At 41.4% G+C, this 27947-nt stretch overlaps 1 long non-coding RNA gene across 1 annotated transcript in view; it reads left to right on the top strand.

The window, feature by feature from the left end:
- Positions 1 to 13579, top strand: part of LOC136435455 (uncharacterized) — a 242786-nt gene extending 229207 nt beyond the window's left edge. Inside the window, exon 11 of the long non-coding RNA XR_010755844.1 lies at positions 12544 to 13579. This is a non-coding gene — a long non-coding RNA (uncharacterized lncRNA). The remainder of the gene's footprint in view (positions 1 to 12543) is intronic.
- Positions 13580 to 27947: the final 14368 nt, after the last annotated feature.

The following is a 27947-nucleotide window of genomic DNA, read 5'->3' as shown; positions in this document are numbered from 1 at the left end:
GTCACTGAATAACACTTTATTCATTAATTACTCACCCTACAGTACAGTATATTACAGTTTTCTTTAAGTCACATTGAATCTTTGACAGAATCAAAAGTCAATGGAGCACACCACAGATGGTAATTAAAAGTTTCCCAATATGATCACAAATACCTGTTGTTGATGAAGGCTTATGAAAAATATAAATAGATGTGTCCCAGTTACATACAGGCGGCACCAGCTTCCTCAGCTCTGGGTAATCTGGGCAAATGTCAGAAAACAGCAGGATAAATGACACACCTTTATCCTGCTCAATGCAGGTGGACTCACAACCCGGCATTAATCCCTCACTGTAACAAGAAATAAATACAGGGGTCTCTCGAGGGGGGATTTACCCTCCCACTTCTGCCTATTCCTCTTGATTAGAATGAACATGTGATGTGTCATTACAGAAAGTTACTGCTGTTCAGTGTTGATAAGAGGCAGGTAATAGAACTCCACACTTGTACCCTGGGCATCATTTTCAATGACTGCCATTAGAAGCTTCCTGTATCAAAGCAAAGTAATTTGTTTCATTTCGGTAGCTGATCTTAACTATCCGACATAATGTTGCAGAATAGTATTTTTTGTCAGTAAATGATGTGCCAGTGTGCATGTGTAGTTTCATGGTGTGTTATTCATTTGTTATCGCTACAGTTACAATATGCTTCAAAATCCAGTGAAATGTGCTTGGCTTTCCTCGGTGAAAGTTTGTGCATGTTTCTTTCCTTATAAGTTGAAAGTCGGATCCATTAGAGGGATTGCAAATTTAACCGAGTAAAAACGTTTGCTCTTTTGATTTCATCCTTCCTCTTTATTACCTTTTTTACCCTCATCTTTCTTAGACGCTCTTCCATTTTCAACATGAGCTGGTATTCCATCAAGCTCTTTGCCAAACCCTGGTATCCTTCAACAGCTTTCCCAGTAAGAAGATTTCGGCCTTTTTGTCTTATTTTTTTCTGCAATCTACTTCTTGGTCGGTCGATAATAGAATCCCTTTTTTTATCTTCACCTTTCAGCTGCTTTTCTGGCAATCAAACGTTAACCACATTCAATACATCTCTGTCGCTGTAGAGCTTTTCTTGTGGAAAAAGTCCCTTTTATGTCCTTTCAGACTAATGAAGGTGTAGGAAACTGTCTATAAAACAGAAATCAGCCGTTTATGAAATCTTGATGATTCTTGACTTGCCTTGCTTTCTTTCCTTTCTTTCTCTTTATTTAACTGTAGGTCAAACTTTGGCAGTTTTAAGTCAGCAAGTTATCTTAATCAAACAACGGGTTAGAATTGGAGTTAACAGACTCTCGTAAAACCCCTTGTGGGTTTCTTTAGAAATGAAAAACATTGTAGCTATATGTCAAGATTTAGGAGTCTTGAGTCCCAGAATCCTTATCCGTAACTAGTCTCTACCAGACTAACTACACTGGCTAAAGGAAGAATATTTGTCTGGGGAGTTTGGCCACCATACAGTTTTATCATCTGATGCAGGGGGAAATGTTAGTCTTTCCAGAGACTGACCTTCGTAGCCAATTTTTTTTGCCAAATTCTTCAATCCGTACAACTGTAGGAAGGCCTGGTAGAGACTAATCTGTAACCCAGTAGGCTCATAGAAGTATTTGGTGGTGAGGAACGTGAATGTCGCAACCAACTTCAGCAAGTTCCAAAGAAAGCTGGAAAAATTAATTTTGATAACAATTCTTGAAAAATGGAATGATTGCTTCATCTTCAACAAAATTTTAAAAAAAAGCTGTGTCTAAGTAAATAATCATAAACCTTTTTTGCCTTTGTCTTTTTTATAAGTAAAGCTCAAACTGCTTGAAATAGGAATCTTTAATGTTGTTTTGTCTTTGGTCTGTCTGAAAAAAAATTCTGCAAAATGGAAGACTTTCATTGATATTTATTTTGCCTTATAATTTCTTTGTTCATTGAGTTATATTGACACATTTAACTGTATTTCAGCATTCTTCATGAAACAACAGTCCAAAGGATGAAATGGACACATTCTGATCATTCCGACCATTTCCCTCTATTCGCCGATTGTAATGCTTTGTTACTCTCAGTCCATTTGTCAAAGCCATCGCTATTGAAACAGCAGGCCCTTCATTCTTATTCTGTGCTGGAAACCAAGTTAATCCATTTGTAAAGGAAAATTTATGACTATGAACAGTTCCAATCTTTTGTGTGTAAAGGCTTTCAGTACCTTGTCATTCTGAATGCTCTTTATTCCCGTCCTGCCAGATTTTGGGCAAAACTGAGCAAAAATTATATTTCAACATCATGGAAGCGACAGTTGCTTTTTCGCTTTTCGTTTATTTCATGGTATCTGCGATGAATTCGAAATTTTGTGAACATCTGGACGCCAATGCAGCGTAATCTATTAATTTCTGTGGGAGGAAGAGGGGATTGTGGGAGTTCCATTATCTGGTTGTCTTGTATCATTGTCCTGCTGGGAAGATGGATCGCTGAGGTAACAAACAACGGTCTGTGCACACAGAAATGAAAGAGAACGGTTTCCCTGATTGCCGGAGAGATAAGAGAAAGTTGCCTTCTTTACCTCTTTTGTCACCCCGCAAAAAATGGGTCAGGTGAAGATTGAAATGAAACTAGATGGTGAAAGCAGAGGAAATGCAATGAAAATTGATTTTGTGGCATTTGGCAGAGGAGGATAAGGCTTGCCAGAATGGCATTTCTCATTTGGTAGGCATAGTAATTCGCCATGCGGTACCATGTTTCTCACCTCAATTATGCGGTCTGGCTAATGTGAAGAAATAGGCCACAATTTCCGTAAGTAAGTCCTCTTCCGATAATGTGGTAAAATTCTTAACCGCAAGGATTGATCTACAGGGAAGTTGAGGTTGCCTGCCGTTAGTTTTCCAGATTTTCCCAATACATCTTCCCGCACGCTGAATGTTTCTTAGTCAACCTACATTTGGCTGCCGATGCAGTGAGTCATAGTCCCTGCGGATCGCGTGGCCATTTTGCTTAGTTGTGAATTACGATCTCGCACTTTCGCTGAGCTCCACTTTCCTATTGATTATCTCCTGCCAATTATACCGTACACTAGAAGCCAACTAAGTTTTGGCGGGCACCATTAGCGCAATCAAGCCATTTTCCTCAATGCTACAAATTGGTCAGTTAGGGAATAGACCCGTCACCGGAAGAAATAAAAGTCCGATGCATGCAGGGATTGTCGAATGCCAGTGGGTGGAAGCTAACAGCTAAATTTAGTGATGTAATCGCTAGCCATCAAGTACCACCTGTTATTGGATTAATTATTTCAACCAATCGATGGCCTGGAAATTAATTATTCATGGTCCTGGTTAATTATGGCATCAGGTCGCACTGGAGACAGCTCTGGTTTCAGGTATACTTCCTGTGTAACTATGGGAAATAGAAGAGGGGTGGTTAAGGTTTAAAGAAATTATAAAAAACACCTTTTCGACCTTGTTGTTTAGGGACATAAAACTGTGTCTTTTGGCTTACAACAGTGTTCATTCAGTTTTTTATTGGCATGATTTTGGCATGATTTTGTCTTTCAGCAGTTTTCCTGGAAAAAAAAATTGTAACATTATACCTTATGTTCAGTTATTCAATTCCCTGGTGTGGTGATTTTGCTGCAAAACTGACATCCGTGTGCTGGCATTTTTAGAGTATGGCACATGTCTTATACATTGTGATTCAAACTGTTGACAAAAACTTATCTTACTGTCCTATGAATCACTTGACCAAAAAGTTTGAGAAGTTTGAGAAGTTTCTTTGACTATCAAAAGTAGATGCTAAAAAGGATACCTGTGACTATGGGTGCAAAGTCATTAAACGTTCAATCTTCCCTCCCGTAGATTTTTGTGAAACATCATCAGCCCCCAACCAGCCAGCCCTTGGATTTCTTTGGTCCACCTGCAATTTGGCCCAAAAGGGTGACCAGCTGGCCATTGGCCTCATGTGGTGGTCAGTTAAAGTGACCCCAAAATGATGCGGGCGTCCCACTCCCATGCCTAATGACCCAGGGTATGGGATTGTCAAAAAGAATGGTGTCACAGGTCTTTGGTGTTTGAAGTCAATGGGCTCCTTCCATTCTTAGTACAACTTCTTCACTGCATGCTCCATTGCCCACTGCCCTGGGGTGGCCTATTGCAAAAAAAATGGCTTGCATGAAATTTTCACTGCGCTCAATTAAGGAAACAATTTAGAAAAGATTCGATCCTGCATACATATGGTGTCATTTAATGGCTTGAGAAAAAATTTGCACCGAAATGCATTTTAGATTGGCTCTCCAGAAACTTTTAAAGTGTCCACAAGGAACGGGGAGAAAATTAAGCAACTTTTGGAACGGAGACAAATTGCGAGAAACTTTCTGTACTGCCCACTCATAAGTTTTGTACCATCACTCATGTAGGAGCCTAAATGATCTAATTAAACCCAATGGTGTGAAACAATTAGCCCAGACCAAAGATAATTGGTCGCCAAAGGAAGTCTCTACTTAGATGGATGTCAATTCTTGTACACCTGACTACCCCCCACCTGCACAATTGAGAACATTCTTCACAAACCCAGCCCCCTCTCGGCACTGTCCAATTACTTCTCATACAAGCGCACATTAGATGTAATATTGTCCATCAATTTACGGCCTATGGAACATCAATTCCAATGTTCTGGTGGGCTTAATTTACCAAATCACCTTGGATGCCGTAAGGTCGCGGACACGGCTTATAGTTTATATACATGCGTGTTGTATACTATGAATATTTGAGGAGAAGTCAACAGTGTGGATCTGATAGGATTGTTGGAGGGAAGTGTCAAGTGTGGAATTAGGTTGATCAGTCATTTCATGTCTTCTGTAATGCAATCTTGTTCATTCATCTATTTATCTATCTATTAATTTGTTCATTAATTCACTCATTCACATTCATTATCTCAATTTTCTAACCTCTTACATGCATGCATGTACCCGATAACCGACTGATCAACCAACCAACCGACCATTTGACCAACTAACCAACCAACCAACCAAATAACCAACCAACCAATAAACAAACAAACAAACAAACCAGCAAGAAAGCCTGCCAGCTGACCAACCAACTAAACATCTTGATTCATTGACACTGCTGAGTTTAGTGACATTGGAATAAGTCAGTGGACAAAGGGGTTGTTGGAAGAACAATAGGTTAATAGAATTCCATTATGTAGTACTAATGGGGATCATACGAGTTATCTTCTTACATTTATTGCTGTTGTTGAGAACAATGATTTTGTTCTTATTGCTGCGCCACTAAGTTCGAATTCACAACATCATGGCAGAGCCATGGTGGAAAAGACTGAAGAACCACGTGATCCCTAACAATGATGTCATCTCATTAACATAACATAACTTTAGTGGCGCTGTTGTTGAGAGTAATGATTTTACTGATGCAAAGTTTCTTACCCACCTGTCTATTACATGATCATTTGTTACAACTTTGTTGTACCAAGTGAATATTCAAACCCAAAGAGATGTACATTTTACAGTTCCTATGCAATTTGACGATTTTTTAGCAAAATGTACCATTTCTGAAGTCCAACATTAATTTTGGTATCATGATAATATCTACTGGCATTAACATATTTTGTCCAGGCATCTTCCTGCAACCCTGACCACAGGTGTTTATCTATTCCTTCGGTATTGACTACATTATCCGGCTCCTTGGAGTAATCCATTTAAGTCGAGAGGACAATGTGTATGCACTGGTCAGTCCAATAATCTTTCCTCAGCTGAAGGAATGAGGAAAAGCATTGCTTATCATTCCAGATACAACAACCCGGAAAATTAGATTCCGTGACCTACTGGCCTTTGACCTGCCGAGGTGAAATTGATGAGTTTGGGTTAATGTAGGAAGGTGAGCTGGGATTGCTAAGTTAAGGGATCAGTAAACATGCGGACCTGAAGACCTACGTTATGAATACCGGTAGGTGCGATCGAAATTAAAGTTGACCATAATGTAGGATTGACATAAAAGTCAAGATCACAGACCACAGGTTTTACTACTGATCTGGTTCAGGGCTATTCCATTCTCAGGGAGGGGGAGTCAGGATGATTTTTTTTCTAATTTGGAAGAGAAGGATGTCACAAACCATTTGAAATATGTATTTCGGCAGTTTGAAATGGAAGGCGCAAAGGTCAAAAAGTATTCCTGACATTGATAAATGAAACAGACTTCATAAGTCATTAGTTAACGAAACAGGAAGATATATAATGTTACTACCAAAGGTGTAAAAAAAAAAGCTTCAATAGAGGATGACTTCTATTAAGGAATTCAAGGTGTTTTTTATCTTACATAAAATATTTTTAAAGAGTTTTATAAAGTAATATTTGGCATCTTCAAAATAACAACATTAATGATCTATACTTTATCGAGAATAGCCCCTAAAGTACCAAATGCCACAATCTTGGTTTCCATACACTTTGATTTAAAAAATAAAACATATTTATGTTGGCAATTGCAGTTCAACTTTGATTCAGAATGACTTCTACCAACACAGCTCTTTCAAGAATATTTTTATGTATATTCAATAAATACTCACATACGCTGATAAGAATCCAGCCATGTCTACTCGAAAAGGTTTGGTAACAAAATGACTGAATTCATATAAAAAAACGCAACTTAAACACGCGTTGGGGTGTTGTTCAGTAAGCACTTATAGAGCACTCTATTCCCGACCACCTGCGCTTAGAAACCTCCCGAATAAAACGGATTCCTCCCCAGCCTTTAAGTGATGCTGCTCTTTATGTCCACTGCATATAAACACATAAAATACAGATGTATTGCCACAGAGAGGCTGCTCCTTTGACCCTCATTAAGTTGAAGTGCTCTTAGCTGTCTTTAGTTCCGTGGAAGTTTACATTGTGAGTCGGTTTATTGGTTTATGGACAAAATAGGTTTGCATGTCATCGAGGATAATGGGCAAGGAATCGTAGGCTGATGGCTTCTATATGGGATACTCGATACAAATGGACAATTCGTGCAAGAACTGAATGGCTTAGTGTGAATTCATTTTTCCACTGAAATGCACCTATAGAAGAGCTATAAACGACTACAAATGGAGGGTAGAGGTGCTATGATGGTATTCTGTATGAAGTTCAATTAAACTCACTGGAGAAGAGAAGAAAAGTTTATTGAATCCAGCGTAGTAAGCTTCACTGGGGTGAACTTTATGCTGTCTCCTGTGGTGCTTATTTTTTATCAACCTTTTGAACAATTGGGTAGTCCCTTCAGTCAAGCTAGACTGATTTCCACGGGAGTTGAATAAAATCTAACTTAAAGGGTTATGTACTTGGCGTTGTAGGATTGGATGACACATTTCTAATATTCTGGGAAACTTGGTAAGATGTAAATATAATGTCAGCTGCCATGGAGTGGTAGCTAATTTTATGACACCAGGAACGCATACTTAAAAATGATCTACCTAACAGTATTGAAATCTAGATTAAACAGGCATTCTGTGCATGCTTCCACTTTACTATAAGCCTGTATAAATCAATGATACAAAAAAGCTTACAGTCACATTTATTTCAATAAAAACTTGAACAACTTTGAAGAGAAGAGCTTTCTTCAATTATTGGTATCAAAATACATGTATGAGCATTTTGGGATTGATAACTTGCCCAGAATAGTACATGTGATCCCTTTTTTCCGATCAGAACGGAATGAAGTGGGCAAATACCATAACCAAGAAATGGAATTGGTGTGGCCTTATGTGTACATGTATCTACAAGCTTGCTACCTGTCTATGCCATTGATGATGTACAACATACAACAGCATTTGCCCTTAACGACCTGACTAGTTGTCCCAGCTGCCACATGGAACATTTGATGGTTACAATGTCACACAATACAGGTGTTCAAGCCTGACCTGCCCTGTACAGGTGAATCCACCTATAGGTACACCTGTGTTTACCACTTGTACAGCACAGCATTTTTCAACTTTTTACCAACGGAACGTATTGTAGTATCTTACCGATCAACAGTGAAAACAAAGTCACTGTTTTCGGCCATTTTTTCTACCTTAATCTACCTTTATGTCATAAATCTACCTTATTATGCTGTACATAGATATTCACAATGTATGAATGCGACCCAACTCAGAAATATACGCACTCCTCGCCTCACTTGAGTTGTCCGCCATTCTGTCCAACATTTCGAAAAACCACAGAATGCGTGATTGGACGCACAAAGTTCTGAAGTCTGTTAATTATTTTGTAGTGATTTTCCCATGACGCTTGATCCCCTCACGAAGCTTCGAAGATCTGACCACAACGGTCGATTTGGGTATTTCTTTCTCGTTCTGCGGCTGGCTTATTTCTGGAATGCGACCAGAAATAAGGTCATTTTTTCGCAGTTTGCTTTTGCGCCGTTTACGAATGATGGACATGTGACAAAATGACGGGAATATGTTGAAAATAAGTTACAAATCGGTTACAAACGTGAATCTGAATGCAGATTTTTCGAATTCAGAATATTTGCAGTTTTGGCGCAAAAATTCTACAATATGTCCCTTTAAGATATGCTTATTGTATAAAAGAAGAAGGGAGAGCTTAAGAAATAAATTTGTTCATGTGTAATTCTAAAGCCATACAAGATGTTGAGACAAGTTTACCACTTGAACACAATAAAGAACAGAAACTCATGATAAATGACTACTTAGGTATAGAAATAAGTGCTTATTGATATAAACCTAGATTGATGATAGGACTGAACTAAATCAAATATTTATGGTGTCTCATCAACTAAGTCAAGAAAAATTATTAAAAGCTTGAATCATCACTCAGAATGTAACGTTACATTTCATCTGTTTTTCTTTTAATTTCTGCTTTATACTATGGTGTTGAAAACTATGTTGAATACTTTATACTACATGTATGTTGTTTCTAAATGGCCATTTTTGCTCTGAAATCATGGAATACTTTCTCCTCTTAAAACAAAGACTGTTTAATTTTTTTGCTTTTCGAGGTGTACCGAATTACATGTAATAATTTTCATAGTCTACTTTGAGTTAAGTTCACAAAGTCAAGTCTTTGCAAATAGAATGGCCTGGGTCATACTGTGGGGTTAATCAATTTAAAGTTTTGACAAACAAAATTCCAACTGACTGTGACAACCAAGCTATTTGATGGCATATCAGTGGCCATGATTCAAAAGTTATGCAAAACATTGACTGTGAACAGCTTTTCAATGATTAGGGATTTTTGTTGGCACACCCTTTTAACCAACGGACCCGCCGCTTGCTGGAGCACATCGCTTGTCCGCTAAAGCTGTGCATCTCGGCATGCCCTCACGCTCTTCATGACGAAATTTCCGTTCCGTGGCGTAAGTCTATTAGAACACCTGGTGGGTGTTAATTATTGAAGTCAGTCCTACCTCCAGAATTGTTTGCCCTTAGCAAATATATTTTGTCACCCTTTCTTTGATGCCCTGCCTGTTTACTGACACATAACTTCATTTACTGGTGACAAAGTCACGAACATTTACAGCCCTGTAAAGACATGTGGGGGATAAAACAAATTCTGCTACACCGAAAACAAGTAAAACATTCATGTCGCAGTGTTTTGCCTGGTGCAAAAGTTCCCCTTCTTTGTAAATATAGCTTATATTTTCACTAATTTCTGATTTACCCAAAACCTGACATATACAATAAATTGATTATTGCCTAACTTCGAATACATATGATTGTTGTAATAAATGTCTGTTTATTTTGTTTTATGTCTTTTTTTGTTGTTCTTATCTATCACTGATTGCTTGTTTATTGGCTATTGATAAATAGATATTATTAAGGAAGAAAGGTACTTTTGTATTAAGTAGTTAGAATGTTCTTCATTTAGTCATTACAAGAGGAAGCCAGTATTTCCAACAAATCCTTTAATGTTATACATGTACAACAGTACAGGGTTTTCTGCGCATTGCTTGATGTATGTATAAAATCATAAAATTTGAGAACAATATATATCAACAGACAGAAATAGATATTGGTTTTTCTATTACCTCAGAATGAGAACCTCTGACTGGCCATGGATGAAATAGAATCAGCCTTCGTTATATTGTTCCAATTTACAACATCTGTTCTACAAGTTCAATGTGTCAGGTTATTTGGGAACGCTCCCTTGTCCACGAACAAGTGTTGGGTAAATGTTTCGAAAAACTCTGCCAATATAAGTTGCCCGCACCTGGACAAGTCTTTTGTTTTCTCCTGTTATGTCAAGACACTCCCTTTTTTCTTAGATAAATCTTGGGGGGTGAGAGGGTGGTTGTGGTCACCGAAATGCATTGTCTCTTGACTGTGTAACTGTCAAAATTTGATCATACTCGTCTATCAAACTAATTCCAGCCCCAGCATTTTTCTTTGCTTTCCTCTTACACTCAGCCGTTAGGGCCAGTAGTCTGTTTTTTCTAGCTACTTTTAAACTATTTTGTGATGCTAACAGAAGGACAGAAATTTTGGTATTTAGCTTCACCTTTCGGTGACACGACATACCTTTCTTTCATCGGCTATTGTTCCGCGGCATTTCTATCTTTTACAACGGCAGGTAACGTACACTTAAGTTGATGTAATCCTGTACCAGCATAACCAAAACTTGACATTTCCAACTCTGTAACCTTTTAGTTACATGGTAACAATCCCTGCATAGATTTCCACCGAAGGATATGAATTTGCTTCACTGTGAAAGAAGGTTCTGTTCCGGAAATGATATTTTTTGGTTCAAGTGACCATTTCTGTCAGCAGAAATTCATGCTGACTTTTGTCACACTGATTTCTTGGCTTTGTTGTAAAGCTGGCATCACTGGGGAGAAGGAAATGGCAGTGGACATGCATGTTCACCTTGCAGTCACACAGCATACTTCACTGTCCATTCCCTTTTGTACACTTCCAGCTTGAACCACGTCCAAAAGCATGGAGAAGGCATCAAGTGGGTCACAGCTGCCCTTTCCCAAGCTTTCCCTCCACTTTTGTTTACTCTGATGAGGTTTTGCTTATTTATTCTTACAGCATTTCACACGTGTTTGTACCCACCCCGCCCGCTCAGGTTACCTGGGCACATTGTTACCTATGTTTGTGGAAAGGGAAGCCGTCTTCCCATGTGTAACAGCATGCCATGTGGAATATTGTGTGTCACATTGTCTTGTACCAAAGTCTTTGTCTAGTGGCCTTTGAGCAAATTCTTTTCTTGTAGTTTCTTCTATTTACCATTCAACTGGTGCTTGAACATTGCTGTGGTGGCATTTTGATTTCGCTCCAGTTTTCGTGGCAGACCGCCGCATCGCCTGACCGTGTTTGCCATTCCGAGATCCCGAATGCTGCGTATCACGTGTAGTGAACAGATCTCAAGGGGTCACGGTCATGTGTACTGCACAGACCCACACCAACCAAAATCACATCTGTTAAGGGTCCCAACTGGTTGGCCAACAAATCTCTTTTTGATGAAGCTGCGGGTAAACAGGCGAATTTTGTCTGGCCGGCCATTGGAAAGTCGGTCTTGTTTGTCGTAGGTTTTATGTGGGATCTAGTTTTCAGGCCTCATTGATTCAGATGTCAGGATTAGTAATCCTCAACTTCCCTAACCCATTGTAAATGTACATGGGTAACCATACTCCAGCTGAGAATTTACGCTCTGAACTAATTACATCAGTGCCATGTATTAAAGTGTGTCTGCTACATGTACATTCACGGCTTGCTTTATGGCCTTTAGCCCAAAACAGACAAATAAAAGCTGCTTTTCTATGGCATAGCTCGTTACAACACAGGTGTGCAAGGTTCTTTCCACAAGTCCTGCAGATGCTCTGACCTTTTGCAATATCTCAGACTTTTCATCAAATAGCTCGAGATCAAAACAGTTAAACAGCGTCAAGACAAATATTGGCAAGTCTGTTGCGCAGGACGTGTTCCATATGTCGGAGCATTCACATGCTTTTCAGTCCTTTCAGTAGCGTTTGTAACCACAGGTGTTGGCACTGATTGTTTAGGACAGGTGCACTCAAGCACCTTGTCAGGGGAAGAATACCTGTTGTATCCAACACTACACTGCACGTCAAAGAACCAACCTGCTTTTTGTTCTCCAACACAAGTGGGCTTCGTTTCAATAACACACGGTCAGGAGGCATAAAGTTTTGAAGTATGGCATCCAATTGACAGGCATATTTTTGCATCTGTGCACATTGTCACCTAGGTTTCGGACTTGAAAGGAATACCTCTGTCAATATTTTGCCAAGCCTTCGAGCACAGTAGGTGCGAAATACTGAGTTGGGTGGAGCAAGATCACACAAACGTAGGTATACGTTACCAGAAGGTAAATATGACGGCGTTTGGTGTTACCAGATACAAGCTGTGATACAAGGTGAGTCAATACGACACCCTGTATCAGGGGTACGGGGGATTAAAGGCGAGCTGCCCCACTTGTCTGCGGGATGTTTTGTTCAATTTGCACCTGTGCTGGGATAATATGTTGTGTACACATCACTCCACTTTGTTTATCTCATATGGTCATCTTTTTGTCGCTCCAGGTCGACTCTGTGATTCCAATCGAGTGGTGAGGGGGTGGATTTGTGGACGGTGACCAAGCGAGGGTCAAGTACACAGCTGGCACGCACCGGAGCACGCTAACGAACTTCTTGACCTCCTTTTGCGCGCTGCCGCTTCCCATGTCACCGGGTATTCAAATTCCTGAACACCTGTGCTGGCATGCTATTGTGGCAGCAGAAGAAAGACGAGCACAAATTATGTGGGAGAAACAAGGGATGCAGAAACTTGTTTGTTGTCGTAACACTCCAACACCTGTCTTTACCATTGCCTTTCTTCACCGCCAAAAAAAAAGTTTTGTGTTCAAAGTCGGGGAGATGAAAAAGGCGGGCCCTCTGTCTCCCTGGCCTTTAGCACAGAAGCCCTGGTAACAGAATCTGTTTTTGTATGGCTACTGATTAGTAGGGGGAACTGTGCTACTGTTTTACACTCTCCATGTTATTAGGTCTGACCTGGGCAGCAGCCACACTTCTGTTTGGGGGATGCAAATGTAATTACACAAACCTTGTCAACAGTGACTGAAGGCCAGGTGCCCCTGCTTCCAGTGTCGGGATTCAAGCCCCCAAACCCCCAGACAGACTTCACAACACATGATTGATGGTTAAGTGTACAGAGCAGCTCTGATTGCTCCCACTGTTTCCCCTGAAGTGAAACCATACTGGAGATCGGAACTGTGAACTCCTGAACCCCAAAGGTCTCTCTCAAGCTCCTGCTTTGACTGCTCTATTTCCCATGTTGAATTTCACACGACTGCGAAGGATGTGAAGACAAAAACATGCAGATGATTTCTGTGGGAACCAGGGGGAACAAACAGGTCTGGTGTGGCTGCGTGGTCAGTGATGCTAACCCTGCCCAAGAATCCTAGACATGCACCATAAACCCATCATCTGTAACCAATGCCTGTGGATTGGATTAGCTCCTGTGACCTGAAATAGGCCGGAGTTGTTGAATAGTGTGTACGGTGACATAAATGTGTGCCTAAATAGAATAAATGTCCAACGAGCATTAAGATTTGTGACAGCCAGTGAATTCTAATCCAGTCTTTACTACCTATTTTATGTCTGTATGTGTATATGTATATGTGTGTATTGTCTGGGTGAGGTTATATTAAATGGCATATTTTAGAAGGCAAGATACAGGTGACTTAACTTCATGACAGTTCTGGATCCAAATCCTGGATTTTCTTTGAATGATTCCAAACTCTTTTATTTGCAAAGGGAAATGTGATAGTCTAAGAGTGGTACTGACTTCCTGCTGAGACATGGGAGCCCTGACAGTGACATGGCAGGCCAGCCTGTTAGCAGGCCATTCCAATGAAACTACTTTGTTCTCAGACAAAGAGTAATCCAAGATGAAATGTGAGAGTTAACAGAGGAAATTGTTCTGCCCGGTTGTGTCTCCAAGGAGGTTTTTGGAAAAGGTTCGTTTTGGCAGAATTTTTCTCCCCTGAGATTGACTTCACTACTATTAAAACAGTCAGTATTTACAAACTGCCCTCTCTTTCTCTGTTTGTCAGTCTCACAGAATGAACAATGAAATTATCATGAACAATTATTTTGAAAAATCTTTTAAAATGGTCCAGTAAGATGGTAAATGCTAGAAATACACTTTGTTATCGATATCACGTCATGCCTCGTCCTCAGTCAGAGTTTCGACCGCTTTACCTTTACTTTTTATCACAAACAAGGGCCAATGCAATCATTATGGCATTGGCATGCTTTTTTGTGTGTGCTCCTTTTACCTCAATAGCCTTAGTCAGTTAGAGCAACTGCTATAACTAAAACAAGTTGTCATTGAAAGTAGTCTTCAGGATCAACTGCTAGCTAAAACAAGTCGTCATTGAAAGCAGTATTCAGGATCAAGGTTCCCAGACAAGTCTCAACAGCCAACTTTCTTGTATCACAGTCTCTCTCCTTCCACCAGCACGTGGGCACAGCTGGAATCATCTTTAAGTGCGGTGGAATCAACAGGGACTGCTGTTCTCATGATGAGACCTTCCATCATGCTGGGAGAAGTAACAAGGACAAAGCCTTCTGAGACTCCTAGGTTTACACACAGGAGGCCTTCATGGGAATTGATTCAATAGATGCACTTCCACTTTGGAAACTAGGCTACCATCTCCTATCAAATGCAGCCCTCTTGTGGAAAAGTGGGCCACTCTTTTCTGAAGTTTGATGGATTTAAAGATAACTGTAGAGTAAAATGTTGGAAGGAGATTCTTTTGTGTAGCCTCTACCAGGCCCTGCGGATGGCTGAAAAAATAGTAGAAATTGGCCAAATAGAGTAAATAGTATGCTAAGGGAGTCGGCTACGGAGAGAGGGTCCAATATGCCATTGGCAAACTAACTCCCCTTGCATGTTAACTGTCTATTTGGCCAATTTGTACTCTTTCTAGCCGTCTTTGGAGCCTGGTAGAGGCTAGCTTTTGCGTCATATTGGGTGTCTGTGAATTAATAGTGTGGCGTCGTGTGGCGCAACTGTAGAGCACGCGGCTGTCAAACAATGGGTCCCGGGATCTAATCCCAGGTGCGCCCAGAGACATGTCCAAACTTGCGCCCCGACGTTGTGCCCTTGGGAAAGGCACTTAACACGACTTTCCTCACTTCACACAGGTGTAAATGAGTACCTAGCTCATCTAGGGTTAGGGACGTCCCTCGGATAGGACGTTAAATGGAGGTCCCGTGTTTGGGGAGAGCAACACCCCGCGCACGTTAAAGAACCCACCACACCTTTCGAAAAAGAGTAGGGGCATGCCCCGGTGTGCGATGGTCCAAATCTTACAGTCCGGTCTGGGATGACATCTTGAAAAGGTGATAGTTCACCTGTTATGTCAATCCTTCCACAAAATGTGGTAAATCAAAATAAATAGATAAATAAATAAATAAATAGATAATAGCCACGTTTGAGCAGAATGGGTGACACTAAACGTTACGACACTTCTCCCAACAGTTACTTTTGAAGAAGATACAAAAGGATTTCAGTCTTTCATGTGAGGCTTGTGATGTTCAAAAGTAGGCTATACTGTCTAGACTTGAACATCTTCAAAGCACGGAAGAGATAACGGTGATGTATTGAACTTGGCCTACATACAACATCCCAGACTGTACTGATTGAAATCAGCTTTGAAGTAACTTCTCCAGTTGTATAGATTGTAATGCCATCTACCTGTCTGTCTGAATCTAAATGGATCCTTGAGATATTGTTACCAGTATGAAACAGATTTGAGGTAATGAATGCATTCTTCTTCCTTAGTTATATATGGAAACTGTTTGAATTAAAAAGGATCTTTCCAAGTAGAAATGTGTATTATCTCATCAAAGCAGTTGTGATGCAATTCGATATATTTCAAGCTTCCAAGGATATATTTGAAGTGATACACTCTCCTATGATCCCAAAATATCAAATACTTTATTTTCTATCAATCTTTTATAGTAGATATTTGAATAATACCACTTTTGAACTCCTAGATTCTTCCTTGGCTATATATGGAAACTGTTTGAACAAAAAAGGATCTTTCCAAGTAGAATTGTGCATTATCTCATCAAAGCAGATATGATGCAATTCAATATATTTCAAGCTTCCAAGGATGCATTTGAAGTAATACACTCTCCTATGATCCCAAAATATCAAATACTATATTTTCTATCAATCTTTTATAGTAGATATTTGAATCATAAAACTTTTGAACCCCTAGATTCTGCATGCCCCATCCCCCCATTGGTGCCTCCCCTCCGATCAATTTATCAATGATATTGATATGTATTTCAACACCATATGGAAGGTGCCTTTGGCATGTTAGATATCTGACAAATCTGGCATCATCGTTTTAGGGACTATTGTAAAAGCCTGCCAAGTTTGTTTTGGCACTCTACAGTTTCAGCTGACACCAGCTTATATCACACCATACATGTAACAATGTCATAGGGATTGCGGTATGTGGAAACTGGGATCTGTTTTATTCAGTGAGAGTACATTTATCTGTGTGAACTTTTGGTGGCTTCTGAGACGGTTGTTTATTGAGAAAGGAAAGGTAGGAGTGATAGATTGCGACAGACATCACCGCAAACTGTAAAACACGTCGCCGTTCTGTATTTACACCCCTGCAGTGCGCAGGTACCATTTTTATCCCCGGTATGGGGGGCGGGGTGCCGTTTTTAGGCACAGTCCGGGTATCCGAGCCCCGCCAGCCGGGTTAGGAGGAGAGGTGCCTGTATACATAGAACCGTCATGAGAAGAATGTTTGAAAGTCCAATATTTGTTCTGGACATGTGTGACCCTGGGCACACGGGCGGACCTGGGGGCAGGGGTGAGGGATAAAAGCTCCACCAGATGCGGACCAGTACTGACACCCGCCCCCTCCCGTGGGTGGCTCAACCCCTCCTCATCCCGTCAACTCTAGTTAGCTCTCCCCAAGCGTGAAGTTACGACAAGTGTCCTCTTCCTCCTCGCAGGAGGAGGCAGATCCCCACAGAGGTTGTGATTTCTCCATCTCCCTCTTTGTTTGCACATCTCTTGTCTATACCGCGGATGTTTTCCAAATAAAATATTTGGTTAAGCAGCATTGGCAAAGGGCGGTCAGAAGTTAGCGTGTTTTCCAGATTAGAGTAACGTAAAGTACAGGCGAAAGGGCACTGAGGGTCTCGTTTAGACTTTGTTAGATCAATATTTCCCACAAAGATATCCCTCTTTGCTTTTTCCCATATGGCGAACGCGTTGATCAGTCCAAAAGTCAACAGACGAAAAGGAAAATACTTCAGCTGATTTTTAAGGGACCACTTTATTTGGAGTATTTGATCTCCCTGCTCTGTTTGAAGAAGAGATGGACTTACCAGGCTGAACCGTTGCCCCGGAGTGAAATCAAAGACTCTTATAGAGAGGGAAAACAGAAAACAAGACTCGGGCCAGCCTTGGATCAAAGCAACGAGTGGTCATGATATATACGCTGGTAACATTCCTCTTTTCTTTGTGGATAAACCAATCCGCAGGGATCGCTAAATAAAGAGGATTACTGCCAGTAAGAGCATGAAAGGCGGTTAGGTACCTATATTCTAGTATCTTCCACCCCCACCCTCTAACAGTGAATTTAATTTACATTAGCTCTCTTTTGAAGGAAGGGTGAAACAACCTCTTCCAAGAGCGGCTAAGCCCTCGCCAATGTTTCTACAATAACAATCAGCAAACCATGTCATGTTTGTAGTGAAAGTTAATTAGGACAAATCAATAGCAGCTAGACGTGCCGTGTGTGATTACTGAGGGTGATCGGCGGAGTGGGGTTTCAGAATCCTCCAGCGGATGGGGATATTGTCTGGTCCTGTATTACAGTGGATTTCCAATAAAAAGTGAATCATCAATGCAATGAACATAACGGTTTCGTTTACACTGTAGACGGGGCTATACGGCGGTTTGCCGGCGCATCTAGAGGGAGAGGGGTTTTGGGGATCTACGCCAAAACCAAAACATTGTCATTTAAAGTTTGTATCGTCCATAGCCTCATATTTCGTGAATTAAAACTTTGAAGTATTGTCTATCCAAAGCGATTTCACAGACCGCGAACGGTTTATTGTAGCCTCTACAAGGCTCCATAGGTCGCTCGAAAATCGCAGAAATTGGCCAAATAGACTGAAAACATCATATTTAGTCCACTATAGAAGTTACAGTTTGCGACCTCTAGACATATATTGGACCCTCTCTCCGTAGCCGACTCCCTTAGCATACTATTCACTCTATTTGGCCAATTTCTACTATTTTTACAGCCATCCGCGGGGCCTGGTAGAGGCTAGTTTTAGCTCTGGTATCAGGACATGCTGCTATTCTCGGCCATCCTAACTCGGTCAGTCGGCGGGCACTGAAGCCCAGAAAACGTGCCGAGCCCGGTATGTCCCAATAAACGTAACTGATACGTTGTAATCTGGGAGTTAACTTTCGATCCGTTTACATCTTGACCCTCCGAAAGTTTGTTGCTTGCTGTCATTACCGCCAATCCCGCCCCCTTTGGGAGACTTCAAGTTAAAGAAATCCCATTCCCCGGAAATCTTGGCCGTGTTCCAAGAGTAACGGCTTCCCAGTGGGCAGAGATGTGGAAAAAAGAGGGAAGCACAGTTTGGGAGTCAATAAAACGCTACCACTTGCCGCACTTATAGGCGGTGGCCCATTATAGTAATTGGCCATAATCTTTAACTGTGTTAACTTTCACTGAGGCGTGAAGGATTCTCTGTAGGACAAGCTCGTGTAGTCATGCGCCTTTCTAGGATCTCCTAGCTGTTAAATGTCTACATCTTTGAGACGGATACTGGATTCCATCGGTTAGAAACAGGTTAACACAGACTGATTCAAGCTCCAATACAAAGAGACGGGTGGCATTTCAAACAATAGGCCAGCATTGACGGACTCAATACCAAGGTCGATACAGTCAGAACAAATATAGTCTTTCAGAATTCTGTCATTATTTCCGTAACCTAACATTGCCCTTACCGTACACGGAGAAGCAGCGGCGTCGCCTGTGAGGTAATTAGTCGGATGATCGTGACAGTTCGCTGAAAGGAACAGAAAAAAGTCAATATAGTTTCACATGTGTTGATCGAAGAGATATTTAGTATGTATTGAACAGGTTTATACCATTCCCACGTGGAAAGCAGGGAATCGGGAAAACGTCGTGAAAGATGCCAGGTTTTCAAGCCAATTTCGACTCAACGATTTTCGAGAAAGGATTTTAACTTTTGTTTGAATTGGTACAGAAGAGTACATCGAAGGTGGTCGCTTCTGAACGTTTATGATTGATAACCAAATAATCTTGATTTTATACAGTGTTATGGCTGTTAGCGATACTCCCTACTAATCACAAACACTGATACAGCAATGGGGTGTTTGTCGCCTAGAAAGTTTCTGAACATGTTAGAATGTAAGTCTTACATTTAATGCGTTTGACTTCGAGTTGCTGGCTACATCGTTTGAAGATTATGCTTAATTTTCTACATTATAGACCTTCTTTTTGCTACGAGACCATCTGCACTTGTGGCAGGTCTTGTGGTAAAAGTAGACTTGCTAGAGTTAGAATCGTTACTTTGTAAAGACAGACAAAATACGGGGTCCATCATCTGTGTTAACAGTGAGATGTCCTTGACTCTTGAAAGTGAAGTTAGCGATATCAGGGCTTCAATCATCCGTCCCCGATTCCCAATAGGGCTTCCCGTGGATTCTCTTCCGCTGTTACCGCTTTTAGCACAAGATTGTAATGCCAGAAGTTTCTTTCTCACAGCTCAGGGAGATGGGGGAGGGGGGCAACTATCTCGTAAATTTCCCCCAATAGCATCTGATCAGGGGTAGTAGGACGAGGATTACGCGGGGCTCAACAATTTGCGGCGTCATCTTTAGCCGCGTTAACCCACGGCCAGGCTTTAATCCTACAAGTTTTCCTGCGACCATCTCTCTTACTGATTTAGAACGTGGCAAGAATGTTAGAAGAAGATTGAAACCCCGGTACATGTTGACCACACATGTTAGTGAGAGAATCACGCCCGGGACTTGACATCCCTTGATGTACGATCCTGGGACAGAGATGGAAAAGTGAAAGATGCACGTGCCCAACGTGGCAAGCAGGGTCCATTGGTCGTGAGAAGCAGTGAGTCCCGACCTCCGAACAAACAAGCACCCGGGAGGTCTGGGACAACTTGATGGGTCCAGAATGTGGATGGATGGATGGGCCGGGAATAAAACGTGTGGAAAGGTGGTGACAGAAAAGGAACTTGGGCTAACTCGTCTCACACGCTATTTCCTCAAAGGTTACATTCTTCTCAGCCACACTTAGGTGAGAGAATGCCGGATAAACTTCACCTTTTCTTATCTTGACTATAACTTATCCTTTCGTCTCGGCATTTCTGTCAGATTCGTCTGGCACGCTGTCAGTGATAGCTATATATCGTCATTTGAAAAAAAAAAGACTGAATATTTTTTTCAGTTTCGCTCCAAAAACATCCACATCTGTGTTGAAGATGTAATCCAAAAATGAAGTAACCCAAGTTTGTATGATGAAGGATACAAAATTTCTATCCTCCGAGATGTCTCTCGCCACTAACGGAGTAAGAATGTAGTTTTAATGTCTTCCTGGAAAATGTAAGAATTCTATTAAGGACGTTGTTCACAACTGCAAAATTCAATAATCATGACTTATTAACCGTAACTTTTTTTTTTCTGTTGTATCCGAATTCTGACCTTAACCCTTCTTAAAACGCATACCCATAGATGTGTAAATTTAGATTTAACACTCCTAAACACCTAGAGGAATCGAACAAATGTACGCGGAGAGTGGGTATATTGAATTCGATGAAATTGACTGGCCACCAAATCGTCCTCAAAATCACGCACGCACATATAGCACATCATTGTAGTAAGTCATGAATTGAAATATATGATCCCACGAAAATAGGGAATCTTGTTGAATGATTCGACTGCATTCTAGTCACTCTCCTAGAGTATAAATTACGACATTCTTTACTGAGATATACGACAGAAAACGCGACTAAAATCCCTTATGTAAGAGTCCTATGAAAGGACTTATCTTCAGTATACTAAAGATATTGATGATATGAATATCGTAACTCGAAAATGGATTCCCAGCAACGCTGTTTATTTTCGTCGTTTGGACTGGAAAACGCAACATGATACGTTATATCAAGGAGGTTTTATATAATAAAGGTAAAGGTGTAATATATCGCAAAAAAAGTTGCATAACGGATTTGGTTGTTTTAACGGTATTGAGGATGTGATCAGTGAATCAGTGCACAGTTTGTGTCGAATCTACATGTCAAGAATAAGTGGCTGTTTATACCACAAAGAGCACGAACCATACTCCAGGCTATGTCATCAGTCAGGAGAGCATCAATATCAGCAGAGCCTACCGGCCGGGCCTTCCTGGTTAGGGGGTGTCATTGATAATGACTTTCGATTGGACGAACTTTCGATTTCTAAGTCTCCCTGCCTTGGGCTGAAAATTGGCCCAACTTCCCAGCGCGTTGTGAAATCGTACTTCGATCGCCTGACATAAATCAGGCATCCAAACGAGATGGTCGATATGATGAGGGGACCAATGCCGATTTCATCAAGGCTCGAGACTTTTGGGACAGTAGAAAAATCGGTTTCTCCGCTCGTGTGTGATTGAACTTGGAGAGGTTCTAATTCCCGTGTCGGGATGGTGGTGAGATCGCGGTTCTGATTAAGGTTCGATTGGTCGTACATCTACCTGTGATGTATCCGATCGGCACTGACAAAGTAGACATAGAAACATGGGGCACGTGTAACCTCGAAGATTAAAGCGAGCCCCGTCAATAACTTGCGTTAACCTGTCTATAAAGCAGGGTGTGAAGGGACGATACACATGTTCTGATATCTACTGTTTACTCTGAAACGTTAAAGTTTTTTGTCGTTATTTTTTCGTCTGATCGAGTAAAGAATGTCGTCGTCAACGCATGTTTTGATGTGTATTGTTTACTCTGAAAAGTTAGAACTGTTTATGTTGTATTTTCGCATTAAAATAAGGATTTCGTCGTCAAATACCCCTGTATGATATTGATTTGTTTTAATGATACGAAGTTAAAATGATGTAGCGAGAAAAGGCTATGTAGTATAAGATGGCACCATATACAGCACTTGTTAAGTCCTTGATTCAATTTCATATTGTCTACGTAGGAACTTTCTTAAGCAGTGTCCTGTGGTTATATACGGTAGCAATTATCACGGAAACCGTACGTCAAATCCCAGCCAGAGATTCATTCATTTAGTGACCCATTTTATGTGTGTAAACAACATAAATTCTACCCTAAAAGTTCGACGTTTGTTAGAAATTTAATAGTTAACGTTATAGGCAGTACGCGTGCCTGACCGCACGTTTCTGCAGTCGCCTTTTATTGAGAAAATATTAACGTAAGTTTATGTTAACCCGTGTTGTATCCAATCCATTGTGATTTAAATTCCAGGAGACTTTTATTTAGACGTCCATTCCGAAAGTGTGCTGCCGTGTAACCCTATCTTTTTTGTGTCCACACCTATAAATTTTCACCCTTCATCGTGCAACACCGGTCACGAGATACCCTACAAAACATCACAGGAAAACGTCTGCAGAACAAAAGGGAGATTTGTAGCCTATGGGACCAAAAACGAAATCAAATCGATTGCTCGTTCCAAATTCTTTTGAGTAGGACAAAATAATTTACGTATTATGCATAAATCAAGGAGATTGTATTGGTTCCACTTGTCGATGGGGCAAATGGGATGAGGTATGGCCGCTCGACAACGGAGTCAGTAAACTTTGAGGAATGCATTTGTCTTACTTCTGAGCGCGGTGGGGGTGAGGCCTGAGAAAGGTTCATAATTGATTTATTTACAGTTACCGACACTTCGTGCCGCTCAAGATGATACGGGACAATCCAATACGGAACAAAGGAGTTGCTCCCGTAAATGTATTGCAAAGCAGGACGGCTTTGCATCTGAAATATGACTGTGGTGCAATTGATAACATAACACACAATCATCTCAGGCAGCAAAGCACACGAATACACAACACCGGGTAGTATGCTTTAGTGTATGGCGAGAAAACGGCAAAATGCCACAGCAGCCATACTAACATATGTCAATACAGTACAGGAAAGCACAGCACGCAACGAAACTGCGACAATAAAGAAAAAGTTGTCTGTTTGTTTGTTTGTTTATTGTTGACAAATGAAACGTGGTCTATTGTATTCAACGCTCAAGAATATACCATTGCTTTGTAGAAAAGATGCCAATGTGCATATTTCACAAATCAAATATTCTGATATCAGAAATTATGACTTGAAAAATGAAGTACGTTTTTTCAGACTCTCACTTTCTGCAAATTATCATGAACGACGCTACTTAAAGTGAAAGAAATGTTGCAACTGTGTGACTAGAATTTAGAATTTTGTTGGCTTGATATCTATTGAAGTGGTAACCACACTTTAAGTTAACGCATAAAGTGATGTATCTCATTCCTCAGCCTTCAGGTAGTCGACCTTGTTCTGAAGCTACAGACCTATGAACTATACTGGTCTGGCCTCAAAATATTCTTCCATAGTGCGTCAGAGAGTTTATCTCATTGAATTGTAGGTCTAGCGAGCATGTTAACTGCATGCCAAACCTCTTTGATACAATGTACTACTACTAGTCTTTGGCCACAAAGGCGCTTTCGTGAGGATTGAATTCTGCAAAACACTTTGACTTTGATGAACCTTCACGAAAAGCCATTCCAAGGGCAAGGTTTAGATCGGGGAATCATAAGTGCTTTTCTTTGGGAAGCAAAGAATTCAAGGGTTTCTAGTTCGGTCTTTGCTCCAGGTCAAAACTGATGAATTTTTTTCAGTATGAGTTCTCGGTTCATCGTGTAGGAATGTTAAAACACAGGTCGCCAGCTGGCAAAAGATCGTGAACGTCATTCATGACTTTTAAATCTTGATTCTGGTTGGATGACACTAAGTGACAGCATACTAAGTTGCGCCAAGAGCTCTTTCTGTGGCTCATCTTCTCTTCTATTGGACGTCACGTGTTATTGAGTTAGATTTGATTGACAGGAGGGGTGCTCAGAAAAAAAAGCACCCAAGCTCCTTGTCGTCAAAATTCTGAAAAAGAAAATTAGATTTTGTGAATCAGACAACTTGACCGTATCAGCAAACATTGTATTTCCTGTCAGAATAAAAGATATTTGCTCTGTTATCATTATAAAAAAAAAACGGCCCAAGGTTTCAGTTGCCTATCAGTAGTACTGAGTAACAACATGTGACTTGGGACGCGCGGGCTTTCTACCCGTCTCTACTGTCTAATCTTCTCACACGTTAGCACAGCGAGCTGAAGATCACATCTCTGATACTAGAACCCTGTTCCTTATCGCGTTCGCTTCTTATAACTGAAGATAGCGGGCTAGACAAAATATGTATCACTATGATGTATTAACGAGACAAAAGTTGCAAAAAGTCGTGACAATTGTATATTATTTTTTAAAAGAGGAACAGGTATTCAGTTTTCATTGGGGGGGGGGGTTCTTAGAGTACTAGTATATTAGGAGATAAACGCGGAGTTATATGCCAGAGGAACTTACCTGACAACTACGTACGCACCAAACCTACTTACTGATCCCCCTTCCAAACTTCTGTTGCTGCGGATATCAAGAGAAACAGATGATGACTCATTGCCTCTACGCTCAACTACAAATTAGGTTACATATCTGTAGTCTGGAGATATTGAATAGCATTATACACATGAAGAATGAGGAGAAAATCGTGTTAATGTATCTGGGAGTTCTTCTTAGTTGAATAAGGCGGTCACAGGGGCTAGCGTAGATTTCTCGAAGGAGCACCCCCGCTGTGACATGCTGCATTTTCACTTTGTTTTGACAAACGTTCGATGACATCTCGGAGTAATAAATTACCTCGCTCGGTGCGTGTTCTGTGTAGATAGCACGTCCGGGAGGACATTTTGTCCCTCTGTTTACTGGGAAACAAATGCCCTCCGTAGAAAAAAGCCTGAGGCAGTGCCGTAGAGCCGCACGCAATATGCACCTGCATCGTGACATTTCTCTACCCCCCCTTCTTCTCTGCGGGCGGTGTATTCTTCATTTTACCGCTCCACTGATTCTTTCGTGCCTTTATTACTAAGCGATGTGGCAATTTGTTAGAAGTTCGTGGGGTCGTCCTAAATTCCCACCCATCAAATGAGTTTTACAGCAGTCATTTTAGATTTGCAGAAATCCATGACCACGCATGCTAAGTTTTCGAGAGGGGTTATTACATTCGTCCTCTTCGTCCTTTTTCGCACTTGCTTCATGTATATGCGGGGAGCTTGGTACTTGCATAACTTATCGTAACTACGTTTTAGACAACTTTCAAGCGTCCGTGTGCTGTAATTTAAAGAAATGGAATGTAAGAAGGGTTCGGAGTGAGTGACAAGGTTGTTAAAGATTCCCCACAAGCTAGCTAAACCTATCGCATGCATGCTGAACGATACGTGACCTTTTCGACTTTTTTGTCGTGAATGCCCCGTCCCTTTAGTGATATTTCGTGCCAGGTTGGTCTATTCTAGTTTTCTCATTCAATTAATGAATCAATAATCTCCCCTTTCCATGACACCTGTCCGACAGCCGGAAAACCTACTGTGCCAGGAAATTGTAACAGTCCAGTTCCCGGGAATCGATGGAAAGATGGCCGACCGTCGTCGCTTTACACCTGCTGATTTCGAACAGAACGCGTTCAAATTTCAGAGGGCCATGAAACCCACACATCACACGTTACTGTTGCGTACTATACCTACTGCGACTTCCACAATGCTTAGCTGACGTCCGCTATAACTTGTAGCTCAACCGTTACGAGCGGCCGGACACACCCCCGTGCCCGTAAAAACGATCTACTTTTCTGTTGTCCTGTTCTTCTTCTCTAGTACGGCGGACAGATACGAGATTAATTGTTAATAAAAGGACGCGGAAGCAGAATAGTTGTGGGTCGCTTGATCCAAGAATGAACCCTCCATTATCTACGTTACGGTTTAATCGTTGTGATTTCCAATAGTTCAAATTTTATAGATGTATGTATGTGCGGATGTGGTCACTGGGTATGGCTAGCGCAGGTCTGAAGTGGGACGGTCCTGTGTATAGTATTTACTTGCGCACAAAACTCCGATGAAAAGGCCGGGTTAGGGAATTCTCTCCTCGTATAGAGAGCGGAGTAAAGTAGAAATATTTGCCCGACGTACGTCGCACTTGGCCGACGGTGAATTAGATAGAACCAGGCGTTTATTGATTGTGGAAACAGCCGGAACTCTAATCGCTGGAGGTCTGAAAGGTGCGAACGTCAGTAACTACTGTGCTGGCCTGCAGGGAATGGGTGTCAATAGTGAAAGTGTGTTCATGCCAAAATGCCCAGTGTGTAATCATCACACTTTCGTTCAAAAGGTTGTTCTGTAGCCGGGGTGTATGATTGGGTTGAAGGAAATGTAGCTCGGTAGGTAGAGGATATGCAGGTGTAAATGTAAAGTAATTACATGCTTGAACGAGCTCGGGTGATGATTCGCAGGAGCGGACACTGGGTGTAGTCCGCCGCGGTAATGTCCGCTTGCCGTGCCGGGTGCCGCATACGCTCGCGCGCTCGGCTTGATGAATCGCGTCGGCCAAAAAATCCGGGGGAATCGCATTCTGGAATTCAGTGCAGTATAAGATAGGGGTTATGATGTCTAAGAAAGGGTAGTTCATGGATACAAATGCTCAAAGAAGCTTGCTCGGCTGCGGGCGGAGTTGCATATTCATCCCCTAACCAAGGCCTAACATAAATCATAGTCTTTGGTGAATACACATCTGAAGGAAGATAGGGATTTCGCCGTGCCCTCTCTCTCCCTTTTCCAGGAGATGAGAGCGCATTTAGCTGCATCTATTTGATGAGTCGATCGATCATTTAAAATCACTGCTATCATCTCTGTGTGAGGAAGAGACAGAGAATGCAGTACCTATGCTCTTATCTCCCAAACCCACCATTTTTCACCCAACAAAATCGAAGAAAGGAGCCGAGATACAAAGGGAAGATTCCCGATCCACTTCGCATTGCGTTCCCTTTGGAGCGCCCAGAACAAAATAGTGCGATAGGAATCGAACGGCGGCGGCGTGATTTGGTTCGAACCGCCGAGTGAATGCATGAAAGCGAAGGATATGATGTTTTCAGTGCAACATCAATCTTTCTGACGAAAACGATACATTTTACATGCCGCATTGGACGCATCAGTTGTATGCGTGTGTGATTGCGCCGGACACAGTGGATGCCCATGCCTTTGAAAACGGCCCAATCGAGTTCCCGCGGCGCAAGACACCGTCAGTTCCTCACATAAATTCACAAGTTGCCAAGATGTATTTAGCCGCCCTTGGAAATGTGTGAAAAAGCGATTGTTTGTGATGGGTTCGCGTCCGGGCTCGAATGTGTAGGCGACAGGTTTCGCAATACATACTTGAGCCAGGTACTCGAATCTTAGCACGAATCGTGAACTAAATTACAATAATGTAGTGCAAATATAAAGTCCCGTATAACGTTTTGACTTTCGCCCCTTTGCTGACGAAAGATGGTTTGCATTTCTCTAGTGCCTGTTTGCGTATCACTTCAGCATACAAAGCCTTATCTTCCGATCGCGAGTATTATGAGCTAATTATCTCATTTTACCTCATGCTTTTATCCCTGAACGGTCAACTCGTTTTCTCTCATTCAATAGAATCGGAATCGGACACCTCAGTTTGTCAATCAGGGTTCAAGATTTGCATGGTAAAATAATAGCGCTGAATTCTTGGACAGGTTTGCATTTCTGTGAGGGAGGTCACGTGGTCGGCGCGCGGGCCAATCAGCGCGCTGCATGGACA

Source organism: Branchiostoma lanceolatum, chromosome 5, assembly GCF_035083965.1.
Source record: "Branchiostoma lanceolatum isolate klBraLanc5 chromosome 5, klBraLanc5.hap2, whole genome shotgun sequence".
Lineage (NCBI taxonomy): Eukaryota > Metazoa > Chordata > Leptocardii > Amphioxiformes > Branchiostomatidae > Branchiostoma > Branchiostoma lanceolatum.
This window is presented reverse-complemented; position numbering and strand designations above follow the sequence as displayed.